We start from the raw sequence: 19,935 nt of genomic DNA on the forward strand, positions 1-19,935 counted from the left end.
CCTTGTCTTATCCCCTACTCTCACTTTCTTCTTTCCTATATAATTGTTTCTTCCCCTTCAAGTTTCCACTTAACGTAATTTCTTCACCACCCCCATCATTTTAGACTGCCTGTTCAGACCCGTCGGTGGTATTCTGGATTTCTTTCAACACTCTTCACTCTTACAATCTCTTGCTCAGTGTCTCGTTTCCCTGATAGGTTGCAACCTTTTCAAGAGTTGACATAGTGCCTGTTGTCACTGCTGCTCTGTCTCCAGATCTGGCCCAGAACTTGTACCAAGGAGATGCTCAATAAATAAGTTATCAAGGAATGGAAGGATGAAACAACAAAATTTTCAAACTTGCTGATTTAGAATCCCTTTGAGAAACTCAGTTGAATTACAAATTCTTGGCTTCTTCCACCCTGGAAAGTTTGATTTAATAAGTGTGGGGGAAAGGCTGGAAATACGTGTTTTAAAACAAGTTAGCCTTGTGATTCCCACATGTCAGGTGATCATGAGGAGGAGAGAGGAAGGAAGAAGCACTGGCTTGGCTGTCTGAGCGTCTGCCACTAGCTAACTTTGTGTTCTGGGCCAGGGAACTTAATTTTCTTAGGCTTTCTAACCCTATGTGTACACCCAGAGATGTGGATTGAATAGGCCACAAAGCTCTTTCCAGCTCTAGAGGTCTCTATTCCTTTCTTTACCTTTTTTTCCTGTAATCCCAACACAAATGATGAATGAGTATGAGGTATGACTTGTATAAGAGTGGAAAGGTAGAAATTCATTATTCACTAAGTTGTGGTTGAATCACTGACCTGGGAGGAGGGCGAATAATTGTGCCTTCCTTTGGTCTATTACAGACAGACTTTTAAGTTGACTTCCAGGATTCAGGGTTCTTGGTGTTCACGTCCTTGTCTGATCTCTTCTTGGCTGTGGGTAGAACACATGACTTTATTTCAACCAGATCAGGCAAAAGTTATGGGATATCACTCTCACTCTTATTATATTACAAAAGATTTCATCTTGCTAGCAGATTTGCTCTTTTTTCTCTTCCTTTTGTTGACTTTAAAGAATCAAGATTCCATGAATCTGTTAGGCAATAGGAAATGAATAGGAGGTCGAAGGAGACTGGAAATGGGTTCTTCCTTAGTCAAACCGCTGATGACGGTCCAAGCTCACTTTGTTTACAGCCTTGTGAGACCCTAAACAAAGACCCCAGTTAAGCCATGTCTGGATTTTTGACACACAGAAACTGTGAGACAATACATGTGTGTTGATTTAAGGACTAAGTTTGTGACAGTTTGTTAGGTAGCATGTAAAATGACTAGTCAGCAAAGATCCTCCGTGCTATATAACAAACCTCCCCCAGTTCAATGATATATGAGAAATATTCTCATGAGTTGGTAGGTATACTGTGGTTTGATTAAATGAGGCTGGAGGCAATGTGTTTAGCTCCTAGATGAAGGATGTATTCAGGTCTGCTACGCATGTTGGAGCTAGGGCTGGGCTGAAGGGCTACAAGCTCTCACCATATCACTGATACTCAATAACCAAGCCAAAGGGCATCTGTGAGGCCTGTGTTCACATCAATCAGCTAATACTTCATTGGTTAAATCCAGTCACGTAGCTAAGCCCAAAGTTAGTGGGAAATGAATGTTTTCTGATCAATAACCTGAAATATCAAAACCAATCTTTAATTTTATCTAAAGTGCTTCATGCATGCCAGCCTATTCTACTCTCCCTCAAATCTGATGAGGAAGGCAGAAGAAAAATTTTTCTTTTTCAATTAAATGAAGAAAGAAGGGTTCAGAGGCAATTTGAGTTTCTCAGTATTAGGCAGTTTGTTTCTGGCAGTGTTGGAAATATATGAAATATCTTTCTACTCTATCCTGTTCTCTTCCTGTGACATCAGGACTGGCTGGACCCAGATGACTTATGTTAATAGTGCCAGCAACACTGCTTTAGATGTTTTTAAAGCTATTTAAATATTTTAAGTCATCCTGAGACGCTTTATTGCCCTACATCTACTGTGTCCTGCTCTTGGAATTTTGTCTTGGCTACAGCCTCTCTCTATGCTGGATTTCCCAGATCCTTCCTGAGAGCCCATACTTAGTGTCCAGCTGTCAGGTCTTAGCTCAGCATCTCATTTCTTCTGTATTTCTTCTTTGTCGTGTGCCCTTTTGAATGTCTCTCATCATGCTCTGTGTTTCTCTCTTTGGCAGTGTTAACTCACGGTCTCTGATGTCTGCCTACCACTGTATCATGGACTATTGGGAGGCAGAAGTAAGCTTTACCTCCTGTCTCTTCATGCCTCCCAGGATCCAGGACATAGCAGATACGTGCTGTACATACTTTGTTTACTGACTGACTGATTCATGCTTTCTATAGGTGATTTCACAAGCCACAAATGTTACTGTTTATCTGTAACACCCACATCTGATGCTTTTATCTGGCGTGATCCGGCTTCATTTCCCCCAGTTATGATATAAATGCTGGATAATTCTTAAGAGCTAATGGGATCAACTAGTAATTTTCAAATAATTTATGAAATCTCTTAGACAAAGAACAGTAGAATGTTTAGTGTTGGGCTAAAAGTTCAATGGACTAAATCCCATTTTTTAAAAATAAGAACCATAGCCAAAAATCAAGCCATAAAAGTCCTGGAGGATTGTATTCAGAAATTTAAACCCTAATTCAAGAGCAGTAGGAAGTCAATATGGTTTTAAAAGGCAATAAAATAACTAAACAAGCATCTAAGGTAGTTGTACATGTACAGGCAGAGTGGGGGTGAGGAACATCTGTGAGAAGCTGTTGTACAGGAAAGAAATCTTAATGGATTTAGACCAAGGTAGTGGTGAAGGGGGAAGGAAAACGATAGAACAGATAGGACTGTGAGGCCCACGCTTGCCGGAGACATTTTTGGCTTTGCATAAAAAAGTTGCTCGATCCGGAAGTCTGTGACCTAAGGACACTTCTCATGTGTAACACAGAAAGAATGGCTTTGGGGTGAGAGACTAAGCTGTGCGTCTGAATTTCAGGGTGTGCAAAGAGGAAATTGACACTTTCCTCACACACACTTAATCTTTTAAAAGTGTACTTATCCTTCCTGGATCAGCAAAAATTACCACATCTTTCTTGACTACAGCCACCTGGAATAGTTCCTATCTTAATACACTGCACAATTGACACTGCAACCAGCATCTGTACACATATCCTTTTAGGGCAGTGGCTCCTACTTGGGAATGACTTTGCACCCCTAAAGACAGTTTGCAATATCTAGCAGCTTTGTTTGTTGGGATACACGCTCCTAGAATCTTTTGGAACATAGAGTCCATGGATGCTGCTAACCATCCTGCAGTGCACAGGACAGTCTTCCATTGCAAAGAACGCTGAGTCTTAAATGTTGCTAGTGTCAAGTTTGAGAAACTGCTGTGTGTGTGTGTGCATTTCTAGTGAGAGTCCCAGGCACAAGCTGCATGAATCTATGTTCCTATTACATGTCACAAGGCTTCTACTCCTCACCTGCCCAGCATGCCCAAATTACCCAGCTTTTAAATTTTTGAAATCTAATATATAAAATGAGATCCATTGTTTTAATTTGTACTTCTCTGATTATTGAAGAATAGGCTACCTTTTCATTGTGGTATAAATCATTTCTTAGGAGGTCAAAATAGCACAGAGTTGAACGTTTGGAGCCTGTCATTTTGACTTTCATAAAAGTTTTGACCAATTACTTGGATTCTTTGAATGTCAATTTTCTTTTCTATAAAATCTGGACTAGCATAATAATATCCTCATTTATTATTGTATTGCCATTATTGTCATAATAAAGGAGATGTTATGGCACATAGTAAATAAAAGCATTATTATTATAATGACAATATGATATTTTCTTACTAAATTATATACCTCCAACTATTTGGCACATAAAAGTACTTGATATAGTATTATTCAGTAAAGAACCAAGCTGAGGAGAGAGGAACACTGGTCTTACAATGTGGGCCACCTCAGTGCTGGGTGGTTTATTGTCTCCATAGATGCTATAAATTGCAGGGAAGTCATACTCAAGGCTACCAGAGACAACTCCATTCCATCACTTTCTGATAATAAGCAGTCACAAAGACAAAGGATCTGGAGTCTTGAGCCACTCTCTATCTATTAAACGCCTAACAAGCTCTAGGTATTTCCGATACAAATATGTCATTTGATCTCCACAGCTGTCTTACAAGGTAGTTGTTTTTTACCCTCATTTCACTGTGAGCTTAAGTAACCTGCTCAAGTTGCCTCATCTCATGAGTAGTGAGAGGTGTGAACTTGGGACATTCTGACTCCACTTAGCCCTGTCCTTTTGGCTCTAAACTTAAGACTGCTTCTAGAGAATACATAATTTAGATATGTTAGGGACTGTACCACAGTGCGTATGGCTGGGTGAGAGTGATATCTCAAGTTCTTTTATTTTAAATAAACAGATATATCTGTGTGTGGGGACCAGGAACTTGCATGCTGAAGCAAATATGGGAGAGTTCATGCCTGTTGTGATGTGACCTTCTCTAGTGCCTCCACAAAAATAGACCCCCCATACAGCACAGTGCATACAGGAGCCAGTACTCTAATTCCATGTGGTTTTGTGCAGTTATGCAAATGGTCTCTGAGCTTGGTCTTGAATCAACTCAGATTCAATGCAAATGCTATAAGCAGTTCAGAAATAGATAATGAATACTGTACATGGCTTGTTCTCCTGATTTGCAAGTTTTCTTCTTCACAACTGGGTTCACAAAACACCTTTGTAATTCTGGTGAGCTGATGGGAAATACTGTTTGCTTGATCTCCATAAAAATTGACTTCAGGAAAGGTTAATTCTGAGTTATAAAAGGACTAAATCATTTCCTTAAAAAGCTTATTTCCAGCCTAACAAATATAATGAGCTAATTAATAAACATGAGCTCAATTTGGGCACTCTTACTATAACCAGGCAGTCAGAATTTGACTTAGAGAGTAACAAAAAAGACAAGGAGAGCTTTATTATTGAGTGCTAAGTGGAGTCACCTTCCTTTGTGCCTGGTTCTTTGTAACATTCCTTTTATTTAAAGGCCAGAAGCTTAGATCTGACATGAGGTACATTGAGAACTTAGCCACAATACCAAACGGAAAAAGGAATCCTTAATTACTTTGCTTCACCTATCAGTTCCACAAGAAAAGCAGGCCCCAGGATAATGACATAGATACCCTGAAAATGGTGTCTTTGTGTTTCTCTTTGATTGCTATAAAATGCACTGACATGTTTCACTGCAAATTACTTCTTAAACCGTTAACCATAACCTAATAAAGAGACATTTTGACAGAATAAAATGGGAAAGGTTATTTTTGTATAATGAAAAAAAACATTTATGAGTTGATATAAAAATATAGTTCAAGTGACATAACTTGTCCCCTTCAGCATGTCACACTTGTGAGGTGAACTCTTGCTCAGAATAGTTTCAGCATTATTGAATCTTTTGTGATGTGAGCTCGGATGAATCACAAATTTAGCTTTAGGATAATGTTTTTTGAAAGATCTTCATAGCACGAGGGCTCAAGATGTTTGTAGTAATGGAAACTTTCACTGCTTCAGAGCTGCCTAGGGCAGTCAGGCATGAAAACTGGGGTTCAGATGAGCACAGTAGGGCTTCTCAGAAAATTTCTTCATGGCTAGACAGAGGGCAGAGCCACTGTAGGGTGTGTGAGGTCCCAGGCAAATATGCTTTTCAAGTGTCCTGTCTATATAAACAATAAGATACATAATCACTAAATTCAGGGGTCTATATGAGAAAAAGTGATTTGAATATTTAGAAAACTTGGTAGAGAGGAGATAAGGGCTTATATAGCAGGTTCTGTTTAGCGGATACTGGTGAAGATCCTGTGTCCACGAGTCACTTTTTTTGTTTACAACCAGAGACCATCTCTTCATAACCATCTCTTGGTGTTCTTTTTGTGAAAAGTATTCTTTCCAGCTAATCTTGCCTCTTATAACACAGGAAAAAGTGTGGTGCTGTTATCATACACATTACCATCTTGTCTGTGTGGAAATCACAGTAAATGGTTGGGGATGGGGAAGGGTCCTGAGGGCAGTCTGACAAGAGTGGCTTTGTGTGGGCAAGGCACAGACTTGTGTCATCTGGGGCAGTGCAACGTAATGTTGGAAGGCCTATTGGCCATGAGGAGGCATAACCACACTCATACACACATAAAACTGCCTGGCATGTGGTGTGGGCCTGGGAAATGGGGACAGGGAATGGTGGAGAATGGACTGGTCACTAGGTACAGGCAGTGGAGGTCACATAGGGTTGGACTGAAGGTAGCATCCTGGTCAGAATACATATGGGTGGCAGCCAAAGCACAGGCATACAGATTCATTTCACGGGAATGGCATGACTCCACATAAATGATGTGTCCAACATAAAGGAGATGCACCCATAATCAGCATTCTAGTACCCTCTGTAGGCAAAAGTCTGCTGGCTAGAACATTCTCTTAGAACTATAACTCTGCAAACCATCTAAAAGGCAGAGCTTTTCGAGACATCTGAGGGATTTATTATGCAGAGGCTGGACAGAAACGAACTGGGAGTGCTTTAACAAGAGAAGTAGAAATTGAGGCTCCTATAGTCCTGGTTCAAATGTAGAGGATGGCACTGCTGCTCCTGCTGTGTCCTAGGCAGCAGAGGCAGGCACTTTTCTTGACTGTACTCATGTAGGATCTAGTCCAGTCTTGGCTGCTTCTTTAGGGTAGCACTTCCAAAAGCATAGCAGTGTCTGTGGCAGGTAAAATAATCCTGAAACCAAGAGTTCAAATGAACACTGCTACAAGGAGACTGAGTCTTGGGTCTGTTGAAGAAGCCTCGGAAGGACTGGGATGGGAATAGGCAAACTCTCAGGCTGGATGCTTGCCCAGCCGCCACCAGAATGTGTTGGTATGTGTGCTGTTTCCGACCTGCTTTTCACACCATGGTATGGCTTTCTATATCTCCTTTAGGCTTTCTGCTTCTATGCAATGAATTTCCACATTTTTACAGTCTTACTCTCAAGAAAATGGCTAGTTATCTTTTGCAAGTCTCAGTTTATACTGCTCAACCAGTTTCAGCAAACTCATTCTGGAGCCGGCCAGTAATAGATTCAGCTTTGTGGTGTGCACAAGCTTCTGTTTCAGTTGCCTAATCCTGCCATCATAGAGCGGAAGAAGCCACAGATGACACACATATGAATGAGCTGTGTGTTTACACAAACAGCCTTGGGCCATCGTTAGCTGACCCCAATCTTAGAATCTAGGGTCTTTTTAAAAATTTAGATTCTAGAAATCAATTTTATTCCATCTCATTTTTAAAATTTGCTAGTCCTGACTTATGGATCTGATTCCACGTCTCACCAACAGTTGAGAACACTTTTGGAACTGACCACAATGTACAACCAGCCCAGAAGTGGCATATGGCAGTCAACACTTTGTTTCTGTGTACCCCTGAGCCCCTGTCTATTCCCTTCCTTGGGGAGGTAATGATCTACTGAACTGCTAAGAGAAAATAGTTCTTAGGCTTTGAGTATATATAATTTCATGTAGATTTTAAAGACAAGGGTGAATCAAAGTACAGTGCAAAATGAAATTTCAAGGTCTCCTGCTAACAATTAAGATTTTCAATACGGCGGTATTTCAATACGGCCACAGAAGTGCATTAAACCAAGCACAGGGCCCTTCTAAGCTCAGACCCGTCTATGACTGCCCAAGTTGTGCACTCATAAGCCAGCCCTGCTTGGCGATAGTAAGACAAGTTAGATTAAAAATACATTGCTAAACCAGGAGGATGGACTAAAAGAGAAAATGTGAGATGGGAGAGGAGGAGGGAAGGAAGTCTTTGAGCAGAGATCTTGGCTGTACTTTTTCTCCACATGTGTGGGTCAGAGTTGGTTCAAGTCACTGCATTCCTCTTAGGCTTCCCTCTGTCAGTGTTCTGACATGTGGTCTCCTCTGAGTGGAACACTGTGCTTACCATGTGATTGAGCTGTGAAAGTTGTTTTCCTGTCAGTGTCGGATGAAGAACCCTCCTCAGAGGCAGTGCTTCCCTGTTTGCCACTGCGGGGGAAGGAGGGGGATGCCTCTGTGTGCTAGAAGCTTGGCTTGGTTCCTCGCACTCATGCTTGTTGGCAGCAGCTTGGTCACCATTTGGTGTGCTGGTGTGTGCTGAGATGGAGCAGGCACGCAGTCACCCAGAGAAGTGGTACCTGTGTGTGAAAGAGGGAAGCTTGTAGTGGTGGCCATACAAGGGTGGCCATAAAAGGGTGCCATAGCCTTGGTGGGTTAAATAGAAATTTACTGTCTCTAAGTTCTGGAAGCCAGAAGTCTGAGGTTGAATTACTGGTATTATTGATTCCTTTTGAGGATTATGAGGGCTGTCTGTTCCAGTGCTTATTCCTGGCTGTCAGTACTTTACTAGCTTCTAGTGTTTTGAGTGTTCTTTGGTTTCTGCTACATCACCAAACCCTCTGTTTTTGTCTTCTCACAGTGTTCATCCTTTGTGCAAGTGCCCAAGTCCCCCCTTTTTATAAAGACATTAGTCATTTGCGGATAGAAACCTACTGTGCTCCAGGATGACCTCATCATAGTGAATTATATTTGCAGTGAACGTATTTCCCAATCAGGCCACATTTTAAGGTCCTGGGGATTAGGACTTTAACATCTGAATTTTGATGGAACATAATCTACTCTGTATGGAGCTGAGAGAGACTAGCTTGTCATTGCTCTCCTGGGCCGCAGCAAAGGTGAAACTATTTCTAGGATAATCACCCCAAGAAGAGTAATAGTAAAAGACCATTGGTAATGTCTCCTTCAGCATTGCCCACTGTCTACTGCAGAGTCTGGAAAATCCAGGTATCTCCCAATTTCCTGGCTGGTCTTACAGTGAAGGGTGGTCATACAACCTACCTGTAGATAATGAAATGTAGATAATGAAATGCAGCTGGTGATCTTGGGAAAGATTTTCCTCCCAAGTAAAAAGAGACCAGCGAGGAGAGATTTTTCTTTTTCGGCTCTTGGAATGTTGTTATGTGAAACGATGATCTTGTTTTTCTGCCACCATGAAAGAAAAGCCTCACACTCAACATGGTGACTTCTCTGAGTTTCTGGATCAAATAAAGGAAAGCCTGCCTCATTCCGGCAGGGGACACGGTATGAGAAGTGCTGCAATATCTAGATATTTTTTGCTAGGTATTGCCGCTGACAGCTAGCTGCATACCAACCTGATGTAGATGTGTTGTAAGAAGTGGGTTAGATGGATCAGGGAAATTGAAATATTATAATTTCTTCTATAGCAATATGGTACATAAAATCAGAGACTTTGGGAAGTTCTGTTAATCTGAGTGTTTCCCAAATGTTTTTAACTGAGAAGATCTCTCTCTCTCCACTCTTTCTTCCCAATGTTTATTGATGTAACCACTGTTTTAATCTTTTTTTTTTTTTTGTATAGCACTTTGTGTTAGAACCCACTTTAGGAATTGCTAAAGGTATGGTAGCAGATGTGTTCAGTTTTTTGTTGAAGCTAAGAGTTTCTGACTTTGTACCTGACACCCACATATCTTTGTAAATCATCACCTGTAGCACATCCGTCTTCTGTAGGAATGGGCCTCTCATTCCTTCTCATTTCATTGTGCCAGTAAGAGCAGGGCTGTATGCCTTGGCACTTAATTTTGGGGAAGATGGATAAGCCCTCTTCCCAGGATTCCTCATACCCCCAAGAGGCTTCCCTACGTGAAGCAGCCATCTCACACCAGTAAGTCTGCCATCTCCATGAGTCTCAGCAACAAACAGAAAAATGCTGGACCCAGAGGCTGTGTTTAAACTGTCAACTGTGGAAGAGCCATGGTCTTCCTGGAACTAGCAGAGACTAAATTCCCAGAAAATGTGTGTGCAATCTTTCTGAGAGACAGAATGTAGCAGATGGCCTATTAGCCAGAAAGGAGTTTCATTAGCATCAGCTCAGACAACTGCAAAGAAGCAGCTCTGGTTAAAGCCACTTGCAGGTTGGGGGTGGGGGAAAGGGAAATTGCGTATGAAAAAAGCAATTTCCTGTCTTATGCTTTGTTATCCCTGGGTCGATCAAGGGGAAAGATGTCAGTTTGCACTGCTTTATATTTATATCACATTCCACGTGTATAAAGTTATTTTTTTTCTGCTCAGTGGAGAGTTCTTTCTGATCTCCTTTAACAGAGACAATGACTTGCCTTTTTCACTCCTTAAGCTACCAACACAGAATTTTCATCTTGTGATTTGCTTAGTTCACTGAGATGAAAGCATCACAGAGCCAGGGAGCAAAACATTTGAATAACTGCAAAATGAAGCTCTCACACCTAGCTCCATGAGACCACACTGAACAATGAGTAATGACTCCAGATTTGGAATTAGAACAACTAGGGTGTTGAGACTGACTCTTGTTATGACTTGATTTGACTTTTGTAAGCCCGTATTTCCTCATTTTTGCCATGTGAATAACACTATCTGTCCTGATTATTCCACAGGATCATCAGGAGGATTCTGTGGAGAAGTCTGAGTTCTGAGACTTTGCTGTGTTTGCTCTTTTATCTTAAGCACTGAGTTTGTTCTTTTTTGTGTGTGTGTACCAGGAATCCAACTCAGGACCTTGCACTTGGCAGGGAGGTACTGTACCACGTGTTCCTTGATGTGGAAAAAATTCCGTGACTACATGTTGAATGAAAGAATGAAGGAACAAGTAAGGCTACTCTGTCTCAGCGCACTGTAAAAATCATGCCTAGCATATATAGAAATTTTAAATTATAAATTTAGCTGTTTGGTTTGTAAAGTGGCTTTTTCAATATTTTTTACTTCATAACCACTTAACTCTCAAATGAAACAATATCAGTATTTACCTAGCAGAAATTACCTGGCATCTATCCTCCCCATAATTTAGCCAGATATTTGTTATAAAATAGAACACATCAACTCACGCCTTCTTCCTATCATAGCACACTTTGTGTTTTGTTCTGTCCAGTATGTGAAAACTACTGCGTATTTAGAAGCTGCTTTGAGATTCAGAAGTAGTAGACATAATACAAAAACTTTGCACACAACTTAATATTTTTAAGTGACTGTAGGAAGAAAAAAGTGGCAATATTTTTGACATGAAGATGGAAATTCTTGCTGTTTATATATTATGAAATATTTGCTGAACACCTACTATACCAGGTGTGAGGGAGAGAAGGGTAATCAGTGCAGACACTCCTGCTTTCATAAAACATGAGAGAGTCTAGTTGGTGATGAGTATTAAAGAAGTGTTTTCAAGGGAAAGTCTATAAATATTTTTTGATAAATGTTAAGAAGAAAGTTTAAACAACAAAATGAGAAATTATACCAGAGGGAAAGATTTAGATTAAGAGACGGAGAAGATTTCTGTGAGTAGAATAAGCTGAGAACTAAGTTAGCACCAAAAGTGTGAGCTGAGGTAGCCAGGTGAAGAGGAGAGACAAGAGTGCTGTGTGCTGGGGGAAATTTAAGGTCCTGAAGTGACTTAGTGGTTTGCAGCACAAATAAGAGGTCACAGGTGACAGTGCTGTATCTGGAGAGGTAAGTGGGAAAGTGATGTAGAGCTTTCTAGACAAAGAGAAAAATTTGAGATTTTACCTTAAGTGCAGAGAGAAGCTACAATTTACATTATTAGCAGATCATGTTGGCCAAAAGTAGAAAATGAATTGGGCTCAAGTAGGAGTGACCAAGTGAGAAGGTATTGCTATCAATTAGACAGAGATAGTAGCGTTCTGCATGAAAGAGGTGAGGTGAAGAAAAATTGAGGAATCCAAAATATAGTTTCTATTTAGTATTTCCAACATGGTTGAGAAACTGGGTATGGGGGAATCAGAGAATGCAGATGAATCATGACGTACTCCAGATCTTGGACTCCAGCGACTGGCTGGAGAGAATAGCTGTTTACTGAAATGGGGACACTGATAGAGAAGAAAAGTGTGATGGGAAGATTTAGAAATATGAGCACAAGATATCCTTCCTTAATATTTACAGATGGATTTAGATGTTTTTCTGATTCATTTTTTGTATTTTCTGAGCAGCTGCAGAATGTATTTATTGAGAAGGAAAGTGAAATTTACATTTGTAATCCTCATGTTTTGACTTTTAAACAGAAACTTGTCATCAGTTATGTTGTTTCTTGGTAGCTATGATGTAGGTCTTGAGAATATATTAGCTATCACACATTCATTCTGTGTCAAGAGACGTATGGGAAATCAGTTGTACTCGATAATGCAAGAAAGTCTACTTGGCATTATATGGTGGAGATGTTGGGTAGGTTGCAGGATATGTAAAGTGCAATGAAAGTAGAAGTCTATTTATCCCTCCAGAGTGGAAGGAAGATAATCAAGCTTCATTTATATTGGAATATTTTTTTCCCAGTGGGAGGAAAGATTAAAGGCAGTGTAAAGATTCCAACCTGCCAGCACTTTTTTAAAATTTTCAGATGGCTGTTGAGGTTGTTCCAGAAACTTTCCATACTTGGCAGCCTCAGGCAGACTCCAATGGCCCCATTTATGTGAAGAACATGGTACTTTTATGTTATCTTGGATAGGAGTTATGAGCTACTTTTAAGTTCCATTGAAATGTTTATTTTGACTTGGAATGGCTTATTTTAATTCTTAAGCCCATAATTTGGTAGGGAAAAGATATATATTCTTATGCTTCATAGAAAAGTTGAGAAGATTTTACTTGAACAAAAATCATTTGGCATGGTTTATAGCTTAAAGTGAAGAGATGGCTTCAAAACATCTTAGAATTAATTAATTTACTTGCTATAGTTGATAATCTGTATCAAATAGTATTACAACTCATTGCCAGTCTAATTTTGCCTTGTCAGCAAAATTAGATACCAATTACCAAAAATTTCAATATCACCAGATTTAGATCATTTAGAAGTATATTCCAAGTTACCTGTTTATAGATTGTACACAAAACATATACATTAAAAAATCAAGGGTTACAAAATATATTCTACCTATTATTTATGAAATGTGAAAGTTAAACATTGTCAAACTTTCATTAGCTTAATATTCAGTAGGAAGCTGTTGAGAATTTTATGAAATTTAAAGTATCTTAAATTATTTAACTTGTGAAAACATATAAGTATTAGTTTATGTAAAAAAGCTTTTCCCATTTCCTTGGAAGCAACCAAACTTCATTTTCTGTGTCAAAGCTTAATAATTACAAATTATGGTACATGTACTATACTCGATAAATTCCTTATGAAAACAATGGACTCTTCCTTGATCAATTAACTATCCTTGAAACTATCCTCCATGGAAATTGCACTTTGGTAAAAGATTGTTTAAGCAATAGTAAAGTTAAGGCCATAGGGGAAGAGAATCTAGTTACGGGATGTAGACCAGCATAAAAAACTGTTTTTACAATTAACCACTCCTGCATTGGGAGTGGGAACAGGTAATTGTATTTGCAAATAATGGACAACATTGATCTTTACTTTTAGATGTATTCATTTCATAGGACTGCTGTAAAAAAAAAAGTCCCACACAGTGGCCTTCCAACAAAAGAAACTCTTTCTCTTATAATTCTGGTTTCTTCTTTTTTTTTCATTGGATATAGAGCCTTCCTAGTTAACCTGAGATAATTTCATCTCCCTAAGGTCTTTCACTTAATTACCTCTGGAAAGTCTTTTTCTGAACAAGGTCATGTTCATAGGTTTTGGGGAGTTGAAATGTGGGATATCTTTTGAGGGGACACAATTTAATACACTACAACTGATTAGGAGCCTTGTATATATGTTAATGTTCTGGTTTTGATCATTGGGCTGTGATTATCTAAGCTGCTAACACAATATGAGGGAATTTGCATGCATTATTTTCACAATTTTTCAAAGTCTAAAATTATTTCAAAGTGTAAAGTTTTTAAAAAGGCTCTTTCAATTAAGTTCCTTAAACTTAGTAAATCTGGATTTCCAGGGGCGGTGGGGTGGGGGTAGAGGATTGCTAATTACTTATTGCTAATGGTTGCTTGAGGTGAACCTTACACATAATCAGAAATTATATCTCTACTTTTAGTAAAAGAAAGGCAGCACACGATGTGTCTTTTCTTGTCTTGCCATTGCATTGTTAAATAAGAATTGTAAGTCACATTTCAGTTCATGGCTCTTACAGAGGAAAATCTGAGCGAAGTCCCTGTTAGAGTTTGCATGGTGACCCTGGATTCCAAGAGGCTAAGAGGACCACTTCAGTGTGGCACACGTTCCAGCTTTACTAACTCCTTTAAAAGCTTTTTATTGTTTTAGCACTGTTGGAGTCCTAATTGGTGATTCGCATGTTGGTTGTTTTAAATTTTCAGATAACAAGGTTAAACCTTGTGTTTGGAAAAAAACAAAAGATGTTCTCACAATTTTCTTTCCCATACTCAAATTCTAATCTCTAGCTCTGTACTGAAACACAGACTACAAGAAGCTGAACATGTGACCCACAACATACATGATGTGATAAAAAAGAGACAGTGTTTAAATTTTGAAAAGTTATTGCAGTAAAATCCATTGCTATTAATCCCGCTGCTAAGTCCCCTCCAAACACCGTTGTCCTGTCATTCTTGCCATTTTCCATAGCAGTCTTCAAAGTCCTCTTTCTTGAGCATATTTAATTGCACCTGCCATGGCTGCTTCAATGTCCTGAATTGATCCAAAATGTTTACCTTTCATAGTAATTGACTTTGGGGAAAAGCCAGAAGTTGCACAGTGCCAAATCCAGAAAGAAAAAATAAGAGGAGTATGCAAAATAATGTTCATGTGAGCCTGTTTTTCTGTTGCATGATGTTTAGTAGATGCGTTCACTAAATTTTTTTAAATCACATTTTGTAATGACACTCATGAAAGAGAACTTCCAGAACTGCTCCTAAAGTGGCAAAAACAATGGGATAAATGTGTTCAAACAAAGGAGCGGGGGTCATCTTTGAGGAAAGTAATGGCAATGTCTTTTACTATGATTATTTTTTAATTTAAAAGCTCATTATATATTTTGATCACTCTGTGTCCTTAAATTGAGTCTGTAAATGCCTCAAGCTCAGAGTTGGAGACATCAAAATCTTTTTTCACAATGCACATTTTAAGATGCTACTGACAAGAATTTATGAGGACAATTGTTTAAAATTTTATCCTTTAGTGCCCATTTATGAAGGATGATGTGTACTAACTTATGACTGAAACTGAGTTATGTTCACATTTTACATTTGACTATAAATATTGACTTGTGTAAAAATTACTGCTTTCACATTTTGAATCACCTCAATCAAATATTACTTTTGTATTTATTTCTTCTCATAGCATCCTTCTCCTCCGCCTGTAACAGTACCCTGCACGTAGTAGGTGCTAAGTAAATAAACCTTTAGTGAAAAATAAGTGTTTGATAACAGAGAAAAGTTTTTCAAGCTTTCTCCTAGCACAGAAAAGTCTATTTTTAGGGAATGATCAAGCAATTTGTCTTTAGATAACCTTTTAACTAAGATTTGCTGAGTATTTGTGATTTTACAGATATTGTTCAGTGATAGATTGAACATGGGTCTTGAGATAAAGGCTGGGTTAGGACATAGACATATGTGCAAGGCTGGTACTGTTCAGGACTTCTCCTCCCATCATAGGTGTTCAAGACCCTCATCCCTTCGACCTCATGGGTTCTTAAAGTGTGGTGCTTTTGAAGGAATGGGAAAAAGCGTGTGTCTCACGCTATGGGAGGAACCATACATTTTGTGCAGTTGAGAGTGACTACAATTCAGAGACAGGTGAAGGGAAGGACGGGAAGAGAAGTATCCTTTGTGGCACTGATGAGGGACAAAATGGCCCTCGCCCAGGCTGCATGAGCTGCTCTCCTTGAAGGGGAGGCTGAGCTGTCTTTGGGCAAGGACTCAGCTCCAACACAGCTTTCCCCATGGCTCAGTCTTTAGGGGGCCCTGATTCTTTCAACCTCCCTCTCTCCCTGACTCTTGCTAGAGTCCTACCCTTTGTACTGTGTTTTGCCACATTTATTTCCTTCTTTCATAGTAGAACTTACTGGTAAAACATCAACTATCCTTCAAAGTTCCTGGAAGTCAGGAAAAAACCCTTCAAACTCTCTCAGATAGTGTAGGGGTATGCAGCTGCAGCAAAAAAAAAAATGAAGAAAACAGTATTTGCATATTAAAACAAGTTAAAGCATAGAAACTCTCTCTCTCTCTCTCTCTCTCTCTCTCTCTCTCTCTCTCTCTGTGTGTGTGTGTGTTTCTGTCTCTCTCTCTCTGTCTTTCTCTTTTTCTTCCACTTCCTCTCTCCCCTGTCTGTCTTTTTCTGTAAGAAGTTATGTGAGCTTTAGTGGAAGCATATAGTCTAGTCTATGAGAATCAAGACAATGGAGCGAGAGGTGAGCACAGCCTCCCCAAGGGGAAAGGGTTTTGGTGCTGTGCCCCAGCCTTGGGAGATGTGTGAAATACCTGAGAAAGAACTGCAGTTAGAAGAGAGGGGAAGTGAGAGCTTTAGGCAGGCTCTGGCGGGTTGTGGTCACTGAGGATAGGTAATGAGGTGGGGCAGCTGGCAAGGCCCTGGATCGCCATCTGCTGCAGCAGATACGTTAGTGTCTGGGGCTTGATCTTCCAGGCCATGAGAAACTATTACTTGCAACACAGAAATGCCTGTTCCTGCTGTCCTTGTAAATCAATCTGGATGCTAACAGCCAGCCCCACAATAAATATGGGGTCATCCTGCCAAGGAGGACTCACTGGGAGAGGTCAGTGAATGGCCCTCCCTTTCAGATCAAATGACGAGCTCAGCAGGCAAGGTGCTGCCTCCCCTCATCCCTCCCAGCCTGTTTAGTTAATCAATGCTTGTATATCAACATGGAGCTAAAGAAGGGAGGGGGAGATAAATTATTGTTGTTGAGTAAGATGGAGCCTTCAGATGCCTGGAAGCTTAGCCGGAGAAGCAAGGTCTAATTGGCAATTCTCATCCTCTTGGTTTCATCTAGGTGATGAATGGACATGGACTGATGGACACGAGTGACAGGCCTGCTGCCCCCAGCATGATGGACTCTCCTCCCGGCCCACCCACTCCCTCTCCTGGAGAGGAAGAACTGGATTCACTTGTTTCTTTGTTTCCTCTGGCTGTCAGCTAGTGAAAATCTCATTTTACAAAAGGATTAAAAGAATCATCACTTGTCATGTCATGGTGGTCAGAAGAGTGGGTTTAAAGACACAAAAAAAGTTTTTTTGAGAAATAAGTAATCTATTTAGAAGTAAATTAAAAAGGTTAAAATTTATCAGGAGTAGCATTAAACATTCAAGTTTTACCTTTTCCCATGTTACCTGGGGGGATATTTATTCTTTTGGGTCTCACTTTATCTATGCAATCTCCATTTTCAATACATCTGGAGTCTTCCAGGGCTGCCCTGGTGTATTTACTATGGTGAAGCTTCTGTAAATCTCTCCCATTGAAGGGCACAGCAGAAATGGCCTGGCTGAATTATTATGTATGTGAGAGTGAAAACGTCTCACTTGAAGGGCAGAGAAGCAGGGAGTTTCCTGAGGGCATTTCGAAAATGGCAAGCATCTGTAACGGTGATTTCTAAAAGGACATCAAATCTAATTAAAGGCAACGGGCATCACATTAAAGTTGTAAACTATGTACTTGGAATTTCATGTAGCATTCTGCTTGAAATCCTATTTACAAAGTTTAACTGGATGTTTGAATCTGGTCGAGGTGAGAGTTGCTTCTGGACCCCATTTTTAAGGAAAAATCCATCTGTTCCATTTTAGTCACTCCTGCGCTTTCTCTAGGAGAAGTTCTCCCCAGACTCTCCCTACCTTTTCCTGTTGTTAGCTGGGTACCTGGTGCTATGGGCGTTAGGCTGAAGAGAGGGATAATCAGGTTAATGGCTGTCATCCACGGTAGTGGGGTAGGAAGACCAGGAACTGAGACAGATGTTGGCATTTCCGCTTCCCTTTTAGTTTCTTGTCTTTATCTCTTTATAAAAATTCTCCTCCACCGCACAAGTAGCATCCATCAAACTATGTAACAGAGACCTATCTTGTAAGTCATACAAATTTAATAATGATTCTATGGGCTCAGGAATCTCAGATTGTTTTCTTTCTAAGTCAGATAGGAAATTGCCCAGGGGCTGTGATGCTAGGCACTGTCTTTATTTATTTTTAATTTTTATTTTAAAGAGGGTAAAATTAAACAGAACAAAACAGATTCATAAAAAACATTTTAAGAAACCTAGATTTCAAAGCAAGACCACTGGAGATCTTCACTGTCTATCGTATTGTCTCTTGTTTTCTTCCAAATAGTTGTCCACATCTTCGCATACAATGAATTCATACAAAACAAAATAGTATAAAACTGATGAGAACAGGATGATGAAGGCATTTTAAGTCTTTGAGACCATACAATAGGGAAGTCAACAATGGCTGTCATAATATCTCCTGTTCTCTTCAAAATAACTGTCCATACCTTCATGTATGTTGAAATTAAACAAAACAAAACAGACTAAAGTCACTCTGAACAAAGAATAATAGTATTGCTGGATTTCACATCATGATGCTATGGAATCATAGAGATCACTGCCTTCATTTACAGTCTCCTGTCTTAGAATCTTATGTACCTGTGTCTCTATCTGAGATTTGGATCCAGTAATTTTAAATGTGGGAGCCTGGAAATGTGATTTTTTTTTTTTTTGGTACTGGAGATCAAATGCTTGACCACATGCTTGCAAAGCAGGTGCTTATGTCACTGAACTAAATCCATAGCCCTGGAAATGTGAATTTTAAATAGCTATTCCAGGTGATTATCTTAATGTGGTGTGTATTATTTAATATTAATTAGTATTTATTTATTTAATTATTTTACTTGGACATTTCCAAGTGGACACAAAAATATATTAAATTGAGAAATAAAATTCCATGTAGCTATTATCCATTTTCAACAATTATCAATACATTTCATTTTGTCTTTGTCTCTACTAAGTTTTTATTCTTTATATACTTTAAAATGAGTCTACATATCAGGTTATTTCATTAAAAGACATTTAAGTATGGACCTAAAACATACATTTTTCAATTTTTATGGAATTGGTATGGCATGTACCACCTCCCCAAAATAATTCTGTGACCTCAGTTCATACTCAATCTATATTCAGATTTCTCTGATTATATAGAAATGCCTTTATAGTTGACTTGTTTAAATCTGCCCACGTGTAGTCATACATTGTATTTAAATACGGTGATACAGAGTCTCTTTCGTCTCTATTCCAGTGGGGCCTCTGTTTTCTTGATGATATGTAGAGAAATGAGGCCTTTTACAATTTTGAATTGCATAATGAGTTCCTTGCCTGGGAATCTTGTTGAAATGCAGATTTTTGACTCAGTAAATCAGGGGTAAGGCTGAGAGTCTATATTCTTAGCTAAAGCTATAATTCTGAGGTTGAGGTGTCAGAACCACACTTAGACCAGTCTGTGAAAAAGGCCTATCCTTGGTTTTGACTGACAGCTTTGTTTTGCCATATTTGACTTTATTCTCTCCCCCCCCCCCCAAAAAGTAATAAGAACTAAGGAGTAATAAAATCCAAAATGTGTAAATTTTGTTGTAAAAAAGAGAGGAGAAAAAAAAGAGCTCTAACGGATATAACAGCAAGTTTGTTTAGGGGTGTTAAATAGCTGACTATATTAATGTTTTTGGATCATTGAACACAGCTGTTTGCAGTCTCTCTGTTTGAATGTCCACTTTGTATTCTTTGATACTGTGATTTGAGCAACTATTTCTAAGATGATAATATGTAATCTATTAACAGGTGATTTTCTTACTGTTTTTTTTTTTTTTTTGTAGTTCTGTATTACGTGTACCCTTATACCGCTTTGTTTTGTTTTGTGTTTTTCTCTTTTTCCTCTTAAATAAAATTAAAAAAAAA

The 19,935-nt window shown here is 39.2% G+C and overlaps 1 long non-coding RNA gene across 4 annotated transcripts in view; it reads left to right on the top strand.

Annotated features, from left to right (window-relative positions):
- LOC111753436 (uncharacterized) overlaps positions 1-19,556 on the top strand; it is a 118,301-nt gene extending 98,745 nt beyond the window's left edge. For all 4 annotated transcript variants that reach the window (XR_010047648.1, XR_010047649.1, XR_010047647.1 and 1 more), the window contains one exon: positions 16,999-19,556. This is a non-coding gene — a long non-coding RNA (uncharacterized LOC111753436). The remainder of the gene's footprint in view (positions 1-16,998) is intronic.
- The last annotated feature ends 379 nt before the right edge of the window (positions 19,557-19,935 follow it).

Source organism: Cavia porcellus, unplaced genomic scaffold, assembly GCF_034190915.1.
Source record: "Cavia porcellus strain 051 isolate PalLab524CR breed Dunkin Hartley unplaced genomic scaffold, mCavPor4.1 scaffold_5, whole genome shotgun sequence".
Classification (NCBI taxonomy): domain Eukaryota; kingdom Metazoa; phylum Chordata; class Mammalia; order Rodentia; family Caviidae; genus Cavia; species Cavia porcellus.